The sequence below is a fragment of the Suricata suricatta genome, chromosome 4, assembly GCF_006229205.1.
Source record: "Suricata suricatta isolate VVHF042 chromosome 4, meerkat_22Aug2017_6uvM2_HiC, whole genome shotgun sequence".
NCBI lineage: Eukaryota > Metazoa > Chordata > Mammalia > Carnivora > Herpestidae > Suricata > Suricata suricatta.
In genome coordinates this window covers 152672735-152695956 of record NC_043703.1, presented here as the reverse complement: position 1 = coordinate 152695956, position 23222 = coordinate 152672735, and the positions used below count along the sequence as shown (strand labels likewise).

The following is a 23222-nucleotide window of genomic DNA, read 5'->3' as shown; positions in this document are numbered from 1 at the left end:
TACCTAGCAACAACCCAGAAAAGACCTCTCTGCTAGGAGGAAGACAGTCTCTGCCCTCTGACACATCACTAGGCATTTCAGTCTTCATTACTTGTGAGAGATGGGAAGTTGAAGTCACACCAGTTCTTGCCAAAAGAGGAAAGCCTATGTCTGGTATCAAGTATCCCCTTGAGCAACTGGAACAAGTTCAAAATTGGGAGAAGAAATGGAAATGGAAGCAGATAAAGTGTGATTTTATGAGCAAACACAGATCTGTGGTTGACCAAACCATCATCAGAAGCAGCAGGTTGAAATCTTCCAGAAAGAAGAATAGATTATTCTCTTGTTGCATTATATGAATCACCCTTTAGGGTTAGAGTCCATTAACAGTTGACTTGGTTACAAGGGATCTGTTGGTGATAAGGGAAAAACATAATGTGCATTCAAAGTGGTGCATTCTGTAGGTGATTTGATTAAAAGGAACATATTTCAACTCAAAACATATTCAAGATGGGGGACTTTTAAGATATAAAACAGTAGCATTTCCCATGGCAGTTAAAGCCCACCAGACCATATATCCTCTGGTGGAAAACTGCCTCTACACACCCCTCAAGCACCTAAAATTCAGCCAGTGAAAGACTAAGCCCAAAAAACCTCCTATGTTGTCAGCATTTAATGATAGCACTTTCCAGGAGCTTATTCTACAAGCCTTAAGCTTACCTTGATTCTTCTTTCTTCCCTCTTTTTTCCATTCATGTCCAATTGCTTAACCAGATTTACTAGTTTTCTCTCTTTTTATCTCCACTACTATAACCTAGTTCAGGATAGGCCTTTATCATTGCTTATCTATTTAAAAAATTTTTTTAATGTTTTGTTTATTCTTGAGAGAGGGAGAGAGGGAGAGAGAGAGAGAGAGAGAGAGAGAGAGAGAGAGAGAGAGAGAGAAAGACAGAGAGAGAGAGAGAAAGACAGAGTGTGAGCAGGGGAAGGGCAGAGCAAGAGAGGGACACTGGATCTTAATGTCCACCCAGACGTCCCTATCATTGCTTATCTAGATCATGTGTTGTGAAACCACAACCCTTGGACCAAATCTTGCCCTCAACCTGTTTCTATAAATAAAAGTTTTATTGGATGACAGCTATACCCATTCACTTACAGATTGTCTAGGACTGCTTCCAAGCTATAATAACAGAGTTGAGTAGCTGCAACACAGACTATATATGGCCCAGAGAGGCAAAAATATTTACTAGCTAACCCTTTACATAAAAGCTTGCTGATGCCTGTTCTATGTCATTGTGGCCCTACATCCAAACTACCCCTCACACTGCTAATGGAATAGTCTTTCAAAAATACAACTCCAGTCATGTCCTTCCATAGCTTAAAAGCATGTAATGGCTCCTCATTAAAATTAAGATCCAAATTGTCATCCTGCATTCAAGATCCTTCACTGTATCTTCTTACCTAGTCCCAGTCTCCCTCAGCTCCTTTATTCTTCTCTGGACTGGGCACAATAGCTTTCTCTCCTAGGGAAATGTGTGTTCCAGTGTGACATGAAGGTCATGAAAGCAGGTTTCAATCCAAAGAGGGCTTATTAGGTCATCATTTCTATAAAGCAAACTCTGCCTTAAAGACATTTACTTTCCAGTTTAACTTTATCATAAAATGACCCAGCTAGGGAAGGGGATCAGAAGGCGTTAAGAGAGGTAGACCTTAAATGAAAAAAGTTCATCATTTAGAGATTAGGGGAGGGCTTCCAGAGGCAATCCTTTGAACAAAGTTATGTAGTTATTTTTAAGAAAAGGGGGGGAAAGGCAAGGTATGCATGAAAACAAGAAGTTTGCTGTGGTGAATAGCCCCAGATGAGGATAAAAAGGGAGTTAATGCCATAGTACAGATTTGCTATACATCTATTATCAGCCAAACTTCAGATGGTGGTAGGTTTTTAGAAATCACCCCACATATGAAAAACCAATTCATGATTGCTAAGCAGGGAAATGGCAGGATTAAATTTTCTTTGTAAAAAGGAAACTGGTGACAGTGAGAAATAAGTGGAGAAAAAAATAAAAACAAATAATCTAGGATGGAAATACAATAGCCCAGTGAAAAATGAAAAATTTGAACTTGGATAGTGGCAGTTGAGACCAGAAATGAAATGAGCAATCCACTGGACTTGGGAACTCTGGATAAAGGAATGAATACTGAATCTAAGGCTTCTGGTTTGTACAATTAGCTGACTGGATAGTGGAACTTGTAGTTAAAATTAGGATGCAGGAAAAGGAGCTGGTCTGGACGGCAAAGTGACAGGTGCAAATAATAAGTTTCATTTATATATGTTAAGTCACATACCTAACTGACTGGAGGTTATCTAGATGGATCTACCAAAGATGTGGTTAAAAATGTGTGCCTGTCTATCCAATGAAAGCCTGAGTCTAGAGACTAAAATATCATTATAATATCCTACAGATGGTCATCACAGAGAGTTGAGACAAGTGAGCATCAAGAGTAAATGCTATTTGTGACTTAATTCCTATGTGCAAGTGAAAGTGAAATAAAGTGTGGGAGTGGCAGAAACCCTGAGGGGACAGAACTATCTTATCTTGGTGTCAAGGCTGCCCCAGAAGGAAGTCATGAGCATCTTGGTTCATGTTGATTTCATGGACCACAGGAAAAGAAACTGTAAACTAATTCAGAGAAAGAAAAATTCTGTCTCTACCAGAAATAGAACTGAGGAGAATGACACCACTCAGAAATGAAGTTCAGGATGTTTTTGAAAATAACCCACAAATAAAGAAAAGGGAGGGGTATCTTATGAGGAAATGTTGAGAGAGGCTTATTCCTGAGTATGTCAAAGGCATACTGGATGTGAGTAGATCTGGGAAGCCGAAGAGATGCAAAATACCCACATGCAATGACCCTCCTGGGGCCATCCTAGCTTTGCTAAAATGGGACCAGGAAGCTGACTAGGGAAGTCTGTCTTCAGGAATAAAAGCTGAGAGCAGAAGATGGGAAATTCCTATGGTCTTTTCAAGGGAGTTAAGATCTAAAAACCAAGGGGGTCATGACATTGAGAACTTTGCTACTTCATCTTCCTTTCTCATTTTGGCTTTCCTTTGCCTCTTTTCTGCAGAAATCCGCAGTAAAGTCCTTAGAATAACAAGAGCCTGTCAGTTTACTTAAGGGTGCAATAAAGAAGGAGGGTGGTATTAGCAGACAGTCATGGGCCACATGTCAGTCTCAAGAGAAGGAACCCAAAGAGATCAAGTAGACAGGGATAGCCATTAAAGAAGAAAAATGCAGGCTGAATTTCTAGGTGTTACATGAAAGAAAGGCACTTCTGAAATGTCAGCCTGTACCTCAGAAGATGCCAACAAAGAGCTCTCATTTTATCTCAGATTTTTAAAGAGCATATTATGGAAGGTACCAAAAGGGAAATGCATCTAAGGACAAATATAGTGTGTTACATCTTTATCAGGAAGGCTGGAATTCAGAAACCACTAAAATTTCTAGAGACAATCAAAGGGAGTAATGAAGGGGTTCACCTTGAAATGATGGTCAAGGATTGGCTAGATCCAACACCCCGTGTGAATGGAGAAGATAGGATAGAATTAAGGCATGTTATTCAGTCCTGCTGGCTTCCTCTTCTCCATGAAGAATGATCTCAGTTTCTTCATTCAATAAACCTTAATCAATCACATATTAATCACTCATTAACATAAGCTACTGTATTAGATACTCAAATAAACACACAACCTCTACACTTCGGAGGGCTCACAGTCAAAGGAAGGAGACTAAAGCCAAGTGAACTCAGGGCCCCAGACAGAAATGAAGTCATGGGAGAGCACATGGACGCTGTCAGGTCCAGTCAAATCCCCCAACCCCACAGTGTGCTACAGACCCACTGCTCATACCTCTTGAGGCACAGCAGGGAATGAGAGATGCCCAAAGACTGGACAAGAGCAAACACAGTCACAAAAAGGAAAACATATAGAGGTCTATCAACAGAAGACCCGAAGCATGTTATCTTTAGACTCTGGCCAGGTGGCAGGGCCCACAAGGCTAACAAGGCCAGAGACTTCATCTTGGTTGTCTTCTGATCCTCTACTGCTGCTTCCTCCTTTGTGAAGACTCCTAGAAAAAAAAAAATCACTCTTCCTTGTAAACCAACAAGACAATGTGGAACATAGGCTTTAGCAGTCAGACCAACCCCCACGCCTATCCTGCCGTTGTTATCTGTATGAACTTGGCTAAATTCTTCAACCCTCCTGAAACTCAGATTCCTCGTCTATAAAAAAATGGAATAAAAGTTCTGCATTCACAATTTGTTGTAAAGATTCATTGAGAACATATATTTAATATTTAATTAGTTAATCCTTCTGCCTGTGAGACAAGCATACTCCCTTTCCCAGCTCCTTTCCAACCTAGCCCCTCCCTGTTTGACTAGAAATTCATACATAAACGTTTTCCACCGAAGCCACAGCAACTCAGCCAGCACACTGACTCAGGAGATGGCTGTAGGGAAGTGGACAAAGCTCTCCAAGCCTGAAGACCTTTGTACTCCACTCCTCTTGCACACTGCCCTCTGCTGACCAAAGACAGTCCCTGCAACTGACCTTTTGGGTCCTCAGAGTCAAAATCCAAGAGAGGTCCTGATTCCAACTGACTTCTAGAATTAGTTGTTGATCATTTAAAGTCCTATAGAAATGAAGGAGATGATCACTGAGAACCAAAATGAACTCACTAAGAAAATACCTCCTGCTAAACTACCATCATTCTTTGTATACTGGCATTATTAGCCTGATTATTAGAAAATGCATTAAATAGAATTGCCTTACAATACTTGCCAAATGTTTCCTAAGAAGCTTGCAGAAAAGATGCAGAGCTATTAGCTGAAATAAAAATCAGACAGGAGGCTCCAAACATGGCCGAATAATCAAACCATAGAATTTATGCTAATGAATCTTGAAGGTTTCTCCAAGGTGCCATCAACCATCCTACCCCCCTCAACATTTGTATAAATGACATGAAAGAGGATAAAAGACATATCGTATTTTCCAGTGACACATTAGACTGAACAGTTCATGTGATACAGAGAATCCACCTTCCAAATAATCTCACAAAACTCATTTTTAAGATATAATTACTGGGGTGCCTGGGTGGCTCAGTCAGTTAAGCAAATAAGTCTTGGTTTTAGCTCTCTCCCTCTCTCTCTACCCCTCCTCCATTCACGCTGTCTCTGTCTCTCTCAAAATAAATCAATAAATTTAAAAAAAAGAAGAAAGAAAGAAAGAAAGAATTACTGAGTTTCTCCTGCGTTCCGAGCACTAAAGACAGACCGACAAACAAGGACTCTACCTTCATAGAATAAATGGCTTGTGGAAATTTAAATTTTTATTTGGAATCATCTAAATCAAAATATTGAAAATAAAGTCATTTTTTAAAATACAAAACACACCTATGGAAACATATATTCCACAACGTACTAGTCTAAATCAGTGACTAAAATCACTCTTTAATCAACATCATAGGTAAAAGTCATAGAAGAATTCAAATAAAAGTTCCACAGAAATGTGTCCCAGTTGGATCACATATGGGTAGTTGTGAAATGAACAGAGATCTATGTTGACAGACTGAAGAGTGGCCACAGGCTGTGATCAGAAAGGCACTAGACATCTTGCCACAGAAAGAACACACTCAAAAGCAAAACAAAACATGTTTGTTGTGTTAGAGACAAGAAACCTAAGGAAGGAGACAGTGTGGGGTGTGTGTTTGTGTGTGTGCACCCGCATGTGTGGACATGAATGGGCATATTTCTGATAAGACATGAAGGAGCAAAGTGGCTTTTTTTCAAACACTGAAGACATGTCATGTCCTTTGCTGTGTTGGACTGCGTAAATAGAGTTTTTCCTACAAGCATGCTCTCCTTTCATTGTATCTTCTAGTAAGAGAATTCTCTTTCCTTTTGGCAAATCTACTCTATATGGTCCGGATAGTTATCTATCTAGATTCTCACCCCTCCAAGCAACACCCTGCCTCTTTTGGAGTGCCAAAAGACCCAAACGTGATGAGAGCCTCCACTGGATTTTTGCTAGCAATATTAGGCAAAAGGTGCTTCTGTTTCTTTGAGATTGCCACGTTCATGCTCTTATGAACCAAGAGCTACTAAGGATCATCTTTCCTACCACTTAAAAAAAGCCCAACAGGGAAGAAAACTAACAGAAAAAAGAACTCAGATTTAAAGAGATGAATTTGCTGTAACATGGTCTGAGTACCTATAGTCACCCTTACCTGATGTTAGGCCAATTACTAGGTCTTTTTAATAAATTATCTTTCTGTTTCAAGCACTTTTGGGGGTTTCTATTATTTATCTAAGGGGCGTCTGAGTGGCTCAGCCAGTTGAGTGTCCAACTCTTGATTTCAGCTCAGGTCATGATCCCAGGGTCATGGGCTCAAGCTTTGCATCAGTCTCCACACTGAGCATGGAGCTTGCTTAAGATTCTCTCTCTCTCTCTCTCTCTCTCTCTCTCTCTCTCCCTCTCTCTCTCTCTCTCTCTCCCTCTCTCGCTAAAATAAAATTTAAAAAAAAATCCTGACCATCACTTTCACTAAGCATTATGTGCTTTGTAAGCTGTCTTCCTTACTTGGCCTGCGTTGTAACCCAGTGCCAAGCAGAGCCTCTGGCATACAGTAAGTTCTCAGTAATCATGGATTAAATTAAGTGAACCAAAATTTCAAGGTGTCTGCTTTTTTTTCTCTATTAAAGCCATCTTCCTAAAATTGCATTACTATAGACTGCCTGTGTACACCCAAAATTCATAGGTTGAAACCTAATCCTCAGTGTGATGGTATTAGTAGGTGGGACCTTCAGGGAATTAATTAGGTTATGAGGCTGGAGCCCTCATGAATGGAATTAGTGCCCTGATAAGGGACCACAGAGAGCTCCTCTTCCCCTTCTGCCCAGTGAGGACGGAGTGAGAAGACAGTCATCTGTGAACTAGAAAGCAGGTGTTCATCAGACACCAAATCTGCCAGCACCGTAATCTTGGACTTTCTAGCTATCACAACAGTGAAAAATAAATGCTGTGTAAGTCACCAGGTTATGGCAGTTCGTTACAGCAACCTAAACTAAGACAAGCATGGTTCAGCATCAGCAACAAATCTACCACAGACCACCTGCGAACAAGTACCCCTGTAGAGGGGACACTGTGAACCTCCGAGGGGGGCACTTGAGGAAAGCATCTTGTATGTGGGTTCCTTCTTGTCCAGGCTCTGTGATTCTAGCTAATATGTACCCTTTCTGGCACTGAACATAACTCACTTTTTGGCCTTTTCTTTATCTGCTTTATACTTTAGGATCCATGAAACAGTAATTGCTGGAAAAGGTTGGCATAAGGCAAGCTGAAAGAAAACTGAAGAAGCAGCACTGAGAATCGGGCATCTCAATGCAGGTTGAGATTGTGAATGATTTATAGACAAGGTGACTTAGGCTTCCTCTCTGTAAAATGGGCCCAATACCTCACAAAGAGATAGCATGTAGAGCTATTTAAAATAAGAATAAATACAGAACAGTATTTAGTTATATGTTTGAGGACTGCCTGAAGGAATAAATACATGAGGAAAAAAAGTAAAAGATGGGGAAAACATAAACATAAAATGGAATATCCAAGTGTAGAGTTGTCAGGACCCAAATGTGTGATTTACTGATCTCTAGAGAGATACCACTGTATCAAACACATACTTTCATATTCAATGATTTCTGTAATCAGAACATCCCAAGTTTAAATGGATTAAATCCTTTAATTCCAATATCCTCTTAATTTCGTATTTGGCTATTACATGTTTAACTTGGACATAGCTGGATGTATAAATTTAAATCTGAACCCAAAGCAAAAGTCAAAGATTGATTATAAAACGTAAACCATGAGGCATTTTGACCACCAAAACTGAGACTTTGAGTAGAAATTAGAAAATGTGGTCCTGAATAACAATAGTTCCCTCCACACTGGCTTAATGGTTCTGCATAGAAAGTAATTATCAGAAATGATCCTCTTGGACCACTGTTGAAGTTCTTAATCCGTTTAGCAGTTTCTTTATGTGTCATTTACACTTTCCTTTACGCCTGTAGCAAACACTTTTTTTTTCTGGTCTTTTGGAAATTGTTTTGTTACAGTAGGTAATACTAACTCTGACAATGCTATTCCATTACTAATGTAATTTGTGATGTACGCTGCAGTTAAATCCTGCCACTTTTTCTGTAGAACAAAGCTGACTCATATCTACACAGATAAAATAATGGTCCCATGTCCTCACAGAAATAGTGAATCACTGTGATATTTCAATGAACACTGAGAGGCATCTATTCTTTTTTGTACCTGACCATCTGGAATCCTGCATGGCAGGCACAGGCCAGAGATGGCAGAGCACAGAAAGGAAAAGAACTAGTGAGGGAGACGATGGAGGAAGGAAGGAGACATATTGCAAAGGATAAGCATCTGAGCATCGAATTTCTAGAAGAGAACAATCACAACTTCTAGAATAAAGCCAGTTGTGTTATCATTTTCTCTTCTATTCTCAAAAGGGAGAGAAATGTGCTTACAGGAAAGAAAAGAAAAAAATGGTGTCATAAGATTTAAATCTACATTCTGACCAGTCCTTTTCTGTTACATCTCATATCCAATCATGTGAGAATGTCAGTAAAAATGATCTTAGGTAAAAGGGAAGGTACAAGATGAAAATTTATGTAAGACTGAGTGCATTATTTCTTTCTTTCGCAAAGCTGTCTTATTGTTATACTGTTCATAGAATAAAAAACAAAAAAGGCCTTCAGATACAGCAAAGAAATGTCGCTTTGACTACTATTTTCTTAGCAATATGGAAAATATTTAGAGGGGTAACATACATACAAAAATACCTCATGAGTCAAAAATCATTCCTGTGGGAAGCACTTTTAAAAGTATATAATTAACCTCAAACAAAGGCAAATGAAGGATACCTTTCAAAGGGAGCCATTTCTGCACCATTGAATTAGTTCGCTTTCCTTTCTTTTCCAAATACAAAATTACTTTCTTTTCTCCTCCTCCCACACACTAATTTGAGTAAACTAGGCAGTATAAAGCTTTTTAAATACTGAGATAAGATGTTTCAAAGGTCATATAACCATTGGAAAATGGTCCTTTAGCATTTTACAACTATTTAGAGATTTTGCACAGACATTCACTAATTTTACAATTTTTGATCATTGGCATTTCCTAAAATTGAAACCTAGAAGATTAGAAAATGCTGAATGTGTTGCTCTCTTGTTCTCAGCATCATCAACCAAGTGTCAATAGCTAAGGGGAGATGTCAAATTCCAATCTGAGAGATAGCAAAGGAAGTTATCATTTTGCCTCATCTTAAAATAGGGACTAAATTCCACAAGAAGAAATCTGGCAAAGTAAAATCATAATTATTTCACTGTACAAAGAGCAAATTAATTCACAAAGAGCAAATGAGTCTCCCTTTTAGGATACAGGAGCACAAGGTTCAGAGGAAGGCCCTGAGATCATTCCACTCTTGACTTGCCTCTTCTTGGCACTGTCTACACAGCAGATGTGCCCAGTGGACACTATCACTCTCAGGCTATTACCAACATTGCCAACTCGATGTCAGCAATAATGTCTACTCTTTCTGGACTTGGCAGAGCATTACCTTGATAATTCTGGGGTACATGTCAAAGACTTGAGTTGAGTCAAAAGATAAGCAGAGAATGTTATACATATACATATGTGTTGTCATAGATGCTCCCGTGCTACCATCACTAATTCTGACCCCACAATACAAGTACACAGAAATCTTGGGGCACCTGGGTGGCTCAGTTGATTAGGCATCTGACTTAAGCCTAGGTCATGATCTCGTTTGTTTGCAAGTTTGAACCCCATGTCGGGCTCTGTGTTGACAGCTTAGAACCTGGAGCCTATTTCAGATTCTGTGTGTCTCTCTCTCTTTCTGCAGCCCCCCTCCTCCCTCTCTCCCCCCTCTCAAAAATAAGTAAACAGTAAAAAAAAAAAAAAAAGAAGAAGAAGAAGAAGAAGAAGAAGAGTGTAAGAGTCACCTTAAGGTGGTGACCGAGCGGCCATTTCTCTGGGGACTGGAGGAGAACATGTGTAGATGACCCCGCCCCTCACCTGCAGACCTGGGATGTCCTGCCCCATTTGGAAGCAGCCAATCATGAAGCTCCAGCTTCCCATCACCCTGACAGATGAGGCAACCTATTCCATCCTGCCACGTCCCGGAAATGCCCTTACTTGATACCCTGCCCTCCCAAGGTCAAACCCAGAACCCCCTCACACATAAAACCCCCCACCCATCGCCTATCAGGCACGACTTCCCTGACTCCCCACTCCCCAGGTCATGGGACCTCGCCCAGGAATCGCAGATCCCAATAAAGGCTTTCTTGACTCCATAACCTGGTTTCTTTTTCCTCCTATCTCTGCCTCCATCTATCAAATCTTACAAAGGAAGTACACAGAGATCTTTTGGGGTGCCTGGGTGGCTCAGCTGGTTAAATGTCCAACTCTTAGTTTGGGCTCAAGTCATGATCTCACAGTTCTTGAGTTCAAGACTTGCATTAGGCTCTGCACTGACAGTGAGGAGCCTGCTTGGAATTCTCTCTCTCCCTCTCTGCCCCTCCCCCACTCACACTTTTTCTCTCTCTCAAATAAATAAACTTTGGGGAAAAGAAAAAGAAGTATACAGAGATGTTTACAAATGCAGATTCCAAGGCCCTGCTCCAGAATCCAGCTTTTTCAAGGCACTAAAGCTGAAGAGAATGGGAACACAGGGACATATGAGGCTTTCTCATGTTCAAACCCATAGGACAAGCAAGAGGCTGGAAGAATCCAAGTCTCCCAATACCAAATCTATTTCTCACTGTCTTCTCTGCACCATACACCTGACTTTCTCTGAATTTAAGTGATAGAGTTACATGATTTCTAGATCCTCCTCCTGCTGCTTCTACCAGCAGCTAGCACAGTCCACCCGCCTCACCGTGGCCTAGAGGCTGGGCCTGCTTTGCAAGCAAGCAGTCCAGACAGTCACAATTAGAAGGGACCATGCTTGCTCGAATTCTTTGTTGTCATCATCTTGGAGTCCTCATGAATTTTCCATAAAGGGGGCCTGTATTTTCATTTTGCACCAGGCCCCACAAATTAGGCAGCCAGTTGTACCTAGAGGGGCCCCATGATCTGGTCCAAGCCTACTTCCCCTCATCTCCCTCTGCTCTCCTCTTCCTTCACTGCACTCTAGCCACCCTCGCTTGATTTCTGTCCCTCACACGTGCTGAATTCGTGTCCATCTGGAGGCTTTGCACGTGCATGGGAGCATGTGGTCACCACCTGGGACACCTGGCCTCACCATCGCTGGCACTTACACCCACGCTGCTTATGGCACTAGCTTATCTTCTGCGCACTTATTAACAACTGAAATCACCTTAGTCATTTATGCCTTAGTATACGTGTTTCCGGCCTCTTTCTCCACTACTGGGATATGAGCTTCTTGCAGGCAGGGAGAGTTTGTCTGTCTCACTCCCTGCTGTATCTCTAGCCCCCAGAAAGCTGATAGATATCTGACACAGAGCAGGCATGCAGCTTACCAAATGACAGGCTGGTCAGATGCCGGCGTATGCCCTCCGAAGCTTCTGTCACATTAACAGTATGCTGGGAGCAGTTCTGAAGCTCTGGGGTAGATCTGGAGAGCCTGAAGTTGAGTCGAATGCAGTAACTACTATGCACCTTCAGTCATTTCCCAGGGATCAGCCTCAATTTCTGTCATTTCCTAAGCTATTATCTCAAATTATCATAAAAAGCCAAAGAATGACAATTAGGGAGAGGACAATATCAGCATATGAGCGAAGAAGCGTTCCTCGTGTGCAGGTTGCCGAATGAATGAGGATCTTTCTGCCCCTAGGAGAGTCCAAGCAAAGGCCCAACAAGCACTTGTCAGGATGCAGCAGAAAGACTCTTTCTTCTTTAAAATTCTTTTAGTGTTTATATATTTTTGAGAGAGAGAGAGAGAGAGAGAGAGAGAGCGAGGAGCAGACAAAGAGGGAGACACAGAATCCAAAGCAGGTTCTGAACTGTCAGCACTGAGCCCTGTGCAGGACTTGAACTCACAGACCATGAGAGCACGACCTGAGCTGAAGTCAGACACCCAACCTACTGAGCCACCCAGGTGCCCCATAGGGAGACTGTTTCCACTGGTAAGTAGAGTTTGCCTAAGTCTCCTACAATTCTGAAGTCCTATAGTTTTGAAGCTTGAGAAACCCTGCAACATCACACAGATTATTAACAGTCAGGGTGGGGGTACTTGATAGCAGATGCCAGTAGTAAGCTGCCACTCAATTACCTCTACTCTCTAAGATATAATATAACCACACAAATATAATAAGTGGCAAAACTATCAATAAATAGTTCTTAGATCAGTATCTAATATGCCCCAAACAATCTAGAAAAGCTAGGTCAAGGCATAAAGCTTAGCCTCTAAGCTTACATGAGGTCTCCTACATTTCTTAATTATACGTTTATATCTCAAGACTCTACCATTCCCTGGCCAATGCCAAAGCAATGACAATGTGCTTAGAGGTGTTTACAAAAAGAGGGATGCAGAACTAAAAAGGCGGACTTGGACTTTGACTGCCACCCTGCCACATAGTACAGAAGGAAGAGAAAGTGCTATTTGAACTCCTGCCTTTTAATTGCATTGGTCTTTCCTAGTAACAAGAAGGAATTGTATCCCAATCAGTTTCTTGAGAACTGAGCAAAACCTTATCAATCTCTTTCTGGAGGGATAGAGCAGAGAGCTAGACAGACTGAAGAGGGTATAAGAAGCTGTGATGAGACCACATCTCCTGAAGTTCTATAGATTTTCAAATACATTAAAATGTATTTCTAAGTCTCAATAATATAAGTTAATTAGGGAAAAAAGAGGCAAAACACAGGCAGTCTGAATTATAGTAAATTTCAAAGAACTCAAGACACTTGCATAAAGCTCCTTAGGAGCTTTGTTCAAAAAATCACAACAAAGAATTTTCAAGTTTGAAAAGCTGGTTTCCTTGAATAGATAAAATAGATAAAGTCCTGGCAATTTTACATGCTATTAATTTGGTAAGGAAATCTATTCCTCACACACTGAACAAGAATGATTGTAGATTTCAAATCAGTGGGCACCAAATTAATGGCATCTCTTGTGTATGATATTTCTACACTGTTTCATGCAGGACAATTCTGGAGTCAATACCATATTCAAACGCCCACTGCTACCCAAAAGTCTGAACCATGAAATCCCCTGTAACACCTAGAAAAGCACTTGAAACTGGTAGTTTCAGTTAGGCAGTGTTCCTCTTTCCATGACAGCTCTCTGTCAGACATTTCTTTTGCTACAGTCATGACACAAAGTATATTTTTTAAATATTCATTATTTATTTTTTGAGAGAAAGAGAGACAGAATGTGAGCAGTGGAGGGGCAGAGAGAGAGGGAGACACAGAATCCAAAGTGGGCTCCAGGCTCTGAGCTGTTAGCACAGAGCCTGATGCAGGGCTTGAACTCACAAACGTTGAGATCATGACCTGAGCAGAAGTTTGAGCCTTACCCTGTTTAGCTTAAGCATCTAAGCCATCTAGTAGCCCCAGAGAGTATATTTTAAATATCATTAGAATATTCATACATTACTGACCAATCCTCGAAAGGCTTGGATCCCAAACGTTGACAAATGAATTAAAGTCACAGACCACCTTCCAGAAAGGCAGTAAGGACTTTGCAGTCCACTGTCTGGACCTACTTGAAAGGCACCTCTGCCATTAGCTCAGCGGGAAAGGGGTGGACAGAGGTTCCCGGAGCACCAAATGGAGTAAGAAAGGTAAGGTGATCTCTTCAAACTATTATTACAGAGTTTGTAATTCATATTGCAGCTTTTTAAAAAAAGCATCTTCAAGAAAAGAACAGAAGAGCCATGAAGGACTATAAGAATCACTTCATATGATCCTTCTGTGTAACAGGTGAATATCTGAGCCTTGCCTGGCCTGACTGCCACCTGCTTCTCCACTGAGGCCACGTCTTAAGGACAAGCTTTCCTTAAGCAGCAAAGCTCAATGAAAACTACTTAGTCCAAAGTCTTAACACTGTGTGGCCCATCCTACCGGATAATAATGCATACAATGGCTCTATTTGTTGAGCGTCCTCCAGGTGTGGGACACTGTGCTAGACATCTTCCCTTACCCGCCATTCACAGCAGCCCTGCCGTGCCAGACAAGGAAGCTGCCACTAGGGAGTGTCAGTTACGTCCTCAGGGTCACAGAGCTGGCACCAGGCAGAACCTGGAATTAAATCCATGTCCGCTTTCAGCGTGAACCCTGCACTTTCCAAGCAATGGGGTGGAGGAGAGCGTGGGGAAGCTTGAAGAAAGTAAATTCTGTGAGAAGTGACAGAAGCCCCGACAGGCTCCCCCAAGGAGGGGAATGCCTCGCTGCTGGCACGGGTTATGTAAGCGGGGCTCGCGGGAGGCGTGCCGGAACCCAGCGGCCGCAGACTGCCAGGGGGAGGGCGCTGCCTAGGCATCATTACCTTTAAAAAACTTTTCTTCAATTAAAAAAATCACCACCCTGCTCAGTGCAGAGGGGAAAAAAACAGGCAATATCAAGCTTTCAGAAAACTTAAATTGGAAATCCACCAATCCAGCTCCAGGAGCAAAGGGAAACCGTTTGCTGCAGAGACTTTGATAATGAAATGATGTGTGCATTTGGGCTGGATGTATGGGGAAAAGTGAATGGAACAGGGTCAGAGCCCTTAGCCCTAAAATCAGCTTCAATAATTGGACATTGGGGCTTAGAGTGAATACAAGTCCTATAAAACAGCCCCTTGACTGGGAATAGGAGATAAATTTTGCTGCAGAAAAAAAGAAGGGAAACACACAGACAAACACATTAAAGAATCCACAGCGATTTTCACCTTGGGACCACTTCTCCGTTTGGAATTGTTCTTCCAGCGGCAAATCTAACAGGCACGGAGCTGTTCTACAGAAAACATTTGTCTAATCGAGATTTTGTTATTGGTCCCATCTGTTTAACAGGATTGCTCATTACCTCCGAGTTAACTAAAATCTGTTTGTTATCAACAAATTACATAAGAGCCTGGTAAATATTTTATGAACAGAACTGTAAATATTTCCTTCTCTGTTCATAGGAGTAAGTGATATTTACCCATGCCCGCCACTCCTTTAGCCTGCCGGGTCAGCCCTTGTAGGTGATGGCGAGGACATTTTCAGAGTTGCTGTGGCTCCCCATGAAGGGCACAGAAATTTCCAGGCTCCAGGGCACACAGTCTTCCTTAAGTCAAAAAGCCCAATAACTAGGGGAGAAACAACATTTTCCAGCAGGATGTTAATTTAACAGGGCAAAAGAAAATCCAAGAGGAAAATCCGTATTGCCTTCAGAGATTATAGAGTGTGGTCAATAGAACATAGATTTGAGAGTCAGAGAGAGATTGCTGTGAGTCCTCGCTCTGTCACCTGCCTGCTCACTGTGTGGCCTGGAGAAAATTACTTCATCTCTTGTGGCCTCAATTTCTACACTGGGCTTTTCTCATCGGCAAGCAAGGTGCTTAGAAGACTGTGAGGCACACAGTAATGACCAGAATAATGATGCTAATAGTGGCTCTCATCTCCACACATTCTGCTTGCCTTCTGCCAACCTCCTCTCCTCTTTTAAACTTCTTTCCATGTGTTTCCTATATTAGGTGGAAAGACCATCTGACCTCCGAAGCATCTTCCAGCTCTGAGGTTTTAGACAAATCCACAGGCATGTTAGTTACCGGCCCTACCATAACAAGGGCATATGGTAGAAGAAGTACTAAGAAATGACATCTCAGGAGATGTGTCCAGATCGTGTCTTTGCACAGTGTGGTATGGAGTTCCTGTGCCTTCAGTGCACAAATGGAGGAACACGTGGATGGAAAAAAAAAATTCCAAACTGGGATCTAGACTTAGGATATAACAGCTGTGTGGCTTCAATCTAGCCCTACAAGAATCTAGGTTTGTGCATCAGCCCTAGAAAGATAGCAGTGGAAGAGTGAGACAAAATGAGGCACAGGAGACCCACCCAAGTGGCAAAGGCAAGTCCACGTGTTCAGCTAGAAGGAGCCTTTCTGCCTGTGCCAGGAGCTAAACCCAGAATACCTGAATATCAGCAATGGCTGTGTTCTCACCAACGCATCAGCACTGGGTTCCGCCCCATCGGCACTCAGTTTTCCTTCCCATACCCAGGCCTGGGCTCTGGCTTTCTACCTGCAAGGGCTGCCTTGGCACTTGCAACAGTTTTCAGCACATGTTTAAAATTCTTCTGCTGGTTTCTTTAGGATCCCTACAGTTTGGAGCAAGCTGAGAGGGGCCAGGGTGCGGTCACTGCTCCCTGGCATGGAACAATCCTGGGAAGGCTCCGTTAATAACGTGCACTTTCAGGAGACCCACTCTCCGTCCTCTGGCTGTTTTTACACAGATCTCAGCTTGTCAGTAGTAGTATTCTTGGTTAGAAATGCCTGGGGTACTTACCTGGCCCCATTGAGCTACCCACAAACCTTGCCCCTTTCCAAGACAATATTACAACTGGACCAATCCCTGTGGTTCTTATTATTACTGCAAGATGCCCTTCAGCAGCAACCATCAGGAAACTTTGAAAAATAGAGGCTTATTACTTATAAGATCTGGAAATAGCACAGTGCACCTGGGGCACACTGCAAGGTCACTGAGAGAGAACGTGCACACAGGCGAGGGCTCTGCTTTTCCTGGGATCCGGGGTAGAGGCCTAAGGTTTTGCAGGCTCATTCTTTACTGGTGAATTTAAAACCAAAGAGTTGGAATGTAAAGTGTAGGAAGAGCCCAGGGGCCAAATGGTCAGGTCCCAAGATCTCTGAAGCAAAGGGGCCTGGGTGGGGGCCCCCTGGCCTGGCTCTTCACCTGGCACTTCCTCCAGATGTCAGTGTGTTTATTTCAGATAGCTGTCTTTTAAGTGGATACTTCTTTGTGTTTTTTTTTAATTTTTTAATGTTTATTTATTTTTGAGAGAAAGACAGAGACAGAGTGGGAGTGGGGGAGGATCAAAAAAAGAGAGACAGAATCTAAAGCAGACTCCAGGCTCTAAGCTGGCAGTATACAGCCCCACGTGGGACTCAAAGTCACAACTCGAGAGTTCATGACTTGAGCCAAAGTCAGAGGCTTAACCAACTGAGCCACCCCAGGGGCCCCAAGTGGATGCCTCTTTGAAATGGGTACCTCAGCAATCAAAGCTTAAGTCAGGCCCTGGCATTACAAAAAATCTCTCCGTTAATATTGCACAGGCTTACATGGATTCCCCCAAGTCCACACACTGAAGCACCTGATGAAAGATATGCCAGAGTACTCAGGGTCACACAACCCCTCTTGCCCAGCTGAGAGGGAAGCCTCCTGAAGGGCCAGGACCACAGACTGTCTCCTCTCAATTCTGTTTTCCACACAGAGAAAGTCTGCAGCAGCTCTGCCTCCTTCCACAAGGGTTGGATTCTTTTGCTCTGAGTCCAGCACCTACCTCCCCGAGGGTGTAGAAGAGAGATCCAAAGCTGAGGGAACCTTGGGTTGCTTCTTCCTAGCCCGGATCAAGATGTAGGAGCATGTATGTGTGTGTTTGTAGGTGGAGGTCCGTTGGATAGGGTAGAGCAGAGTGGAGGCTGGAGCTTTCGGTCCCCAGTATTGTGCATGCTCAGAGTCAGGGAAACTATATGGTAGAGACAGGATAATCTTCCAGAGAATTCCATGTACTCACTCTTAGAGTTCCTTAGTGACTGGCCTCTATGGCCTAGGGAACATGTGCAGACATGGAAGGTTGTGGATTCAGACCCATCCCATTGTCCCCAGGAAAGTGAAGAGTAGAACACTGGAAACTTGAGCACAGTTTGCTCATTGTCCTCATCTTCTCAGGACTGAAACAACTTGTGATTTATAGTCAATCTGCACAGAACTGTCTCTCAGGAGTCACTGAATGACCTCTGAGTCCCACGGCCTCAACTATTTAACAGGAGTTTGGGAGAATACACCAGAGCCTTCCCTTCCCACCATCTTTCTTGCCAACTTGAAAACTTCTCCATAGGATTCTCCCTGAATTGGATGCTCCGACTAGACCTCAGGGTGTTGGAAAGGTCTGAGTTTTATCCAATTATCACCAGGTAGCTCTAGTTACGTCCTTCACCTCACTTTCCTCTAACCTCATCTTTATCACAAAGTGTCCAACAAACAAATAAGTCTGTTAGCAAAAACCCACCTGCACAGGCCACCCCAAAAGAAGTAGCCAGCTTGGCCTCCTAAGGTAAAAGCTCTTTTCCCAAGCACAGCTCATCTCTCTGGGATTTGTCCATCCCTTGGGAATTTGATCTAGGCCTTTTGGGACCATGATGAAATGTAGCCATGTTTACCTACTCCCTACCCTATTATTTACCTACCACCAGGTAGTCCTCCCACAAATCGTATCCCCTGGGAAGGTTTCAAAGAAGGCCTTTCTTTGAAAATCTAGTTATTCCTTCCCTGCTTTGCCTAGCACATGGAAGCCAGAAGCCTTTGTTTCAAGATGAGAGATGGAACGGTTAATATACTGCATTTTTTGGAGGTTTTTTTCAAAAAATTTAATGTTTATTTATTTTTGAGAGAGACACACACAGCAGGGAAGGAGCAAAGAGAGAAGGAGACACAGAATCCAAAACAGGCTCCAGGCTATGAGCTGTCAGCACAGAGCCCAACATGGGGCTTGAACTCATGAACCATGAGATCATGACCTGAGCCGAAGTCAGATGCTTAACTGACTGAGCCCCCCAGGAGCCCCCATTCTTTGGAATTTTAGAGGCAGCACCCATCCTCTGCCAAAAAGCATGGGCTCCAATTGTTAATCTGCTGCATATCAAGGGCATGCATTGTGATCCTCAAAATCACTAATTATATTCTGTGCAAACCAGGATCCTTTGTACCAGTTTTGGGGCCTGCTTATTTTCAAAGAAGCCAGCAGGGCCCAAATGCTGCCTCTCTAGGAAAGTTCTATGTAAATGGAGAAAAAAATAGAAGGGAGAACTATTCTTGCCTTGGAGCTCAGAGACTTGGATGTTAGTCCCAGTTTTGACATTTATGAGTTCAGTGGACTTCTATTCATCTGCATCTACTTCCTCAACTCTGAAATGAAAGATTTGGGGCGACTGGGTGGCTCAGGTCATGATCTCACGGTTCATGGGTTCCGGCCCCACATTGAGCTCTGTGCTGACAATTGGCTCAGAGCCGAGAGCTTGCTTCTGATTCTGTGTCTCCTTCTCTCTCTGCCCCTCCCCCATTAATGCTGTCTCTCTCTGTCTTTCAATAATAAATAAATGTTTAAAAAAAGTTTTTTTAAATGCAAGATTTGGTATGGTATTCTCTGGGCCCTTTAAGTCCCAAGTCATGCTAAGTTACTCACCCAAAGAGTCATCTTCCTGGGGGCTCTCAAAGCTTCTGCCTACTCAAAAGCAAAAGCTAAGCCTCAGGCCTGCATAGGACCAAAGGAGACAAACAATAAAAGCTGGGATGTATAGAACATTCTTTGCCAAAATATATTCCCCAAAATACCATTTCTCTGAAAAATAAATAGGTGCTGTTATCTTTTCTTTAAAAATGGCTCTATGCTCAGAAATAATTTAGAAAATATTTAGTTAAACAAATGGCTTCCTCTGTAGGTCTTCTCATAGCAAGAGGCTAATATGAATTGTAGATCTCCCAATACATCATGTATAATATGCCAGAGTTACATTTTGAAGAAATCACTTTGGGAAATGTTAATCTAAGAAAAACTACAACCACCAACAGAGTTGGTAGTGAACAGGGCAGGATACCCTTGGTGATAACACCTCAAGTTAGATCAGCATCGTAAATGAAATAGTAACAGCTATGGATTGCTTCTGCAGTGAAAATTTGAACATATGGGAACTCAGTTCTTTTATTCGGTGTTTGTTTGGTAAGCCTGCACTGGGCAGAGGAGGGTATGTATTTGTGTGCCTGTGTGTGTGTGCACACGCGTGTGCATGCACATGTGCTCATGCGTTGAGTATGGGTAGGGTATAGGGCAAAGCATAGTGAAAGAAAAATGTTTATCTGAAGCCCCAAAACATAATCTAGGGATTAATCAAAGTTAATCATATAAAACTATGTGGGGTAGCAATCTATGTTATCAAAACAATGTAAGAAGGTGGCTAAGGGAGAGCTGGAGTAGTCAGAAGGTTTGTGGAGAGTCTGGACCCAGACTGGTCCGTTCCAAATTCAATCAGTATAGACCAGATGATAACTGACACGACTGAACGTTTACAAGTTTAGAACTGACAAATATTTCTCAGCACCAATACTGAATAATTGAAGGGCCACCATAAAATGTAGAATTACTTTTCTCTGCCTCGAGCCAATGGCAATGTATGGTCATTTCTCACTACCTTTTTAATGTATAATTCTTCCTGTTCTCCTACCACATGCTGTTAATCCTGCTATCTGTCTGCTGGTTTTCTTTGATTTATGTTAATGAACTACCATATCAATTTGTGGCCAGTGTCTTAAGAGGTCTAAGGAAAACACCATGCACCTCACCTATTAATTGTTCTTTTCCATTGAGGGTTTTCTGCTTTCATGTGAACTCACTCCAAGCCATGCTCATGGGGAGTGTGTTCATGGACATTCACCCCATGAAAACTGAAATGAAACCTCCAATACATTGGGAAAAGGAGACAGTTGGCCATTCACCTTTCCCATACCTATCATGCCAGAGAGCCCCATATGCTGTCTCTGCATAGCGTTTACCTGGGTCAATGAGCACTGAGAATCCAACCTGGCAAATTTCAGTGAGTCAAGAGATTGGAGGGGAGGAGAGGTCAAGGGAGGGGAGGGGATGAAAGGAAAGTAAAGGAAAAGAACATCAGGCTCAATCAAATGCTGTGATAACTGATCTTCAAAATGACTCCCCCAATGAATCGTACCTCCTTGTATTCACTTCCTTTTGTAGTTTCTTCCCACGGTGAATTTTATTGAGCCCTGTGTAACCAATAGAATGTACCAATAATGATACTGTGTAACTTCTGAAGCCTGTTCATGTAAGGCCTTGAAGCTTCTGCCTTGGTCTCTGGGAACAATCGCTCCTGAAATGCTCATTGTAGATGAAGTTAGCTTTCTTATAAGTAGTTTGGCTACCCTGAGACAACCATGCTGCAAAAAATTCAAGCTGCTAGAAGCACCTAAAGACGCCAGGTGGAGAGAAAGATGCCAGGGAACACTGGGGTGCCAGAGGTACGAGTGAAGAAGCCATCCTGGAATTGGATCTAGCTCCAGCCATTCCAGCTAATGCCTTGTAGATCGAGACTACCAAATGAAGCATCCCTGCATTCGTCACCCAGGGTCATGAGCCAAAGAAGATGTTTGCATAAAGTAACTAAGTTTCAGGTAGTTTGTGATGCAGCAATATACAAGTAGAACACTTGCTGTCCTCTAATTCAGGAGTTCACTTTCGATGGAAATTAACAGAGAAAAATGTTTGATTGTGGACATAAGAAGAAACTGACATGAAAGTTCAACTGCCTGACCAGGGCAGTGGTGTTCATACTTTTCCTAATTGGGAAGCTGTCAAGTTCAGTAAGAGGAAATGAGGAGAGTTACACTCTCAGCAGCATGAGTGATTTGAAAGGGGATGATTAAAGATAATACGTATGGAACACTTTGTATTTCCAGGTATGGCTGCCTGCAATCCCCATAAAACAACTTCTTATAGGAATAGAACTGCTCACTTAACAGATTGGAAAGCTACACCAGAGAGGGACGAGCGGGCAGCGGACATCACAGAGCTGTAATGAGTATGCTGGTTCTCACAGGGTTAGGTAGCCACTCTCACAAGCTAACAGGTACATATTATTCCAAGTTTTCTCTCAAGGTTGATTCTGAAATCAGAGGATATAACAGAACTAACGGTCTGTGAGTAGAGACAGGATCACTTCAAAGGAACCAGTTATAAAAGGGGATATAAAATCCTACTCCCATTGTAATAATCCAGTCTGAACTCCATGAGCTCCCCTCTGACAACTTTCTTCCCACGTACATTTATTGAGTATCCTCTGTGCTCAGTCTCCAAGGATGAGTAAGAACTACCCTTGACTCAAAGAACGTGAAATCCAGTGAAGAAAACATTCACAACAATGGAGAACTTCATTGGTGTTAGGAGTGCTGTGCAGAATGTCACAGCTGCCCTTTGCTTCACCTGTGGTGGGGGGTGAGGGGTAGGTCTGGAAATTCGTTCTGGAATAGATGCTGACTGTGCTCAGATTTGCAGGACTAGCAGAAGTCAGCTGAAGAACTGAGGTTATCCTCCATGGGCAGAGACCTTCCACCTCTGGCCTCCCCTAATACCATTCCTATAGCCCTGTGCTAAACCCGCAGAAAGGTATAAATGTCCCTTTCTTTCCATTAAACCTGTCACTGGAGTCTCTAGTACTTTGTCAAACTGTAATGCGCGCAGGAGAAACCTGAGTAGGGTGATAAATTGAGAAAGCCGAATTTTCTTTGTGCTTTGAAAATAAAGCCCAAATGAAAATACCTCAAACCTTGATGGGAAGTTTAATACTTCATTTTTATCTTTTCCTCAAGCGTACTTCATACTCCACTGAACTAGTTCATAGGTCTGGCTGAAAATCCTCCATTTCATGTTGCTTTGCTGGATGTTCTTGTTTATCCTAAATGCTCCTACCTCTCTTGTGAAACTTCATTTCTCATCCCCTTTTAGAGAAAAGCTCTCACCACTGCTGATTCCAAGATGGTCAAGCCCAGATATAAAGAATTAGAAATGAAAAATGCTATTTCCTGAAACTTCGGTTTCTTTCTTGTCATTTCCTGTGTTTCTGGTTCTCTCTGTCTTCCTTTCATTCTTTCTCTCCTCTCTCTCTGAAACTTAGTATCTCCAAACCCCCTTTCTCCTCTTGATCAACCCTTTAAACACAATTGTAATGATAAAGAATGTCCCTTCTGAGTCAACGTCTGAAGTCAAGTAGATTCTGATCTTCTTACTGAACTTGGTTCAAAACTCACACACAATCTCACACGCACACACACACACACACACACATGCTCACAGGGCACCATGTTCCTTATACATGCTCCATTTGCTCGCTGTGCCCTCTCAAATCCTTCTGTCTTTTTTAAAATGTTTTTT

The 23222-nt window shown here is 42.4% G+C and overlaps 1 long non-coding RNA gene across 1 annotated transcript in view; it reads right to left on the bottom strand.

Annotated features, from left to right (window-relative positions):
- Positions 1–327: 327 nt before the first annotated feature.
- The window catches only part of LOC115289181, a 46817-nt gene continuing 23922 nt past the window's right edge, over positions 328–23222 (bottom strand). The window contains exons 2-4 of the long non-coding RNA XR_003907444.1: positions 4590–4671; positions 3888–4107; positions 328–389 (exon numbers count right to left, since the gene is read on the bottom strand). This is a non-coding gene — a long non-coding RNA (uncharacterized LOC115289181). The remainder of the gene's footprint in view (positions 390–3887; positions 4108–4589; positions 4672–23222) is intronic.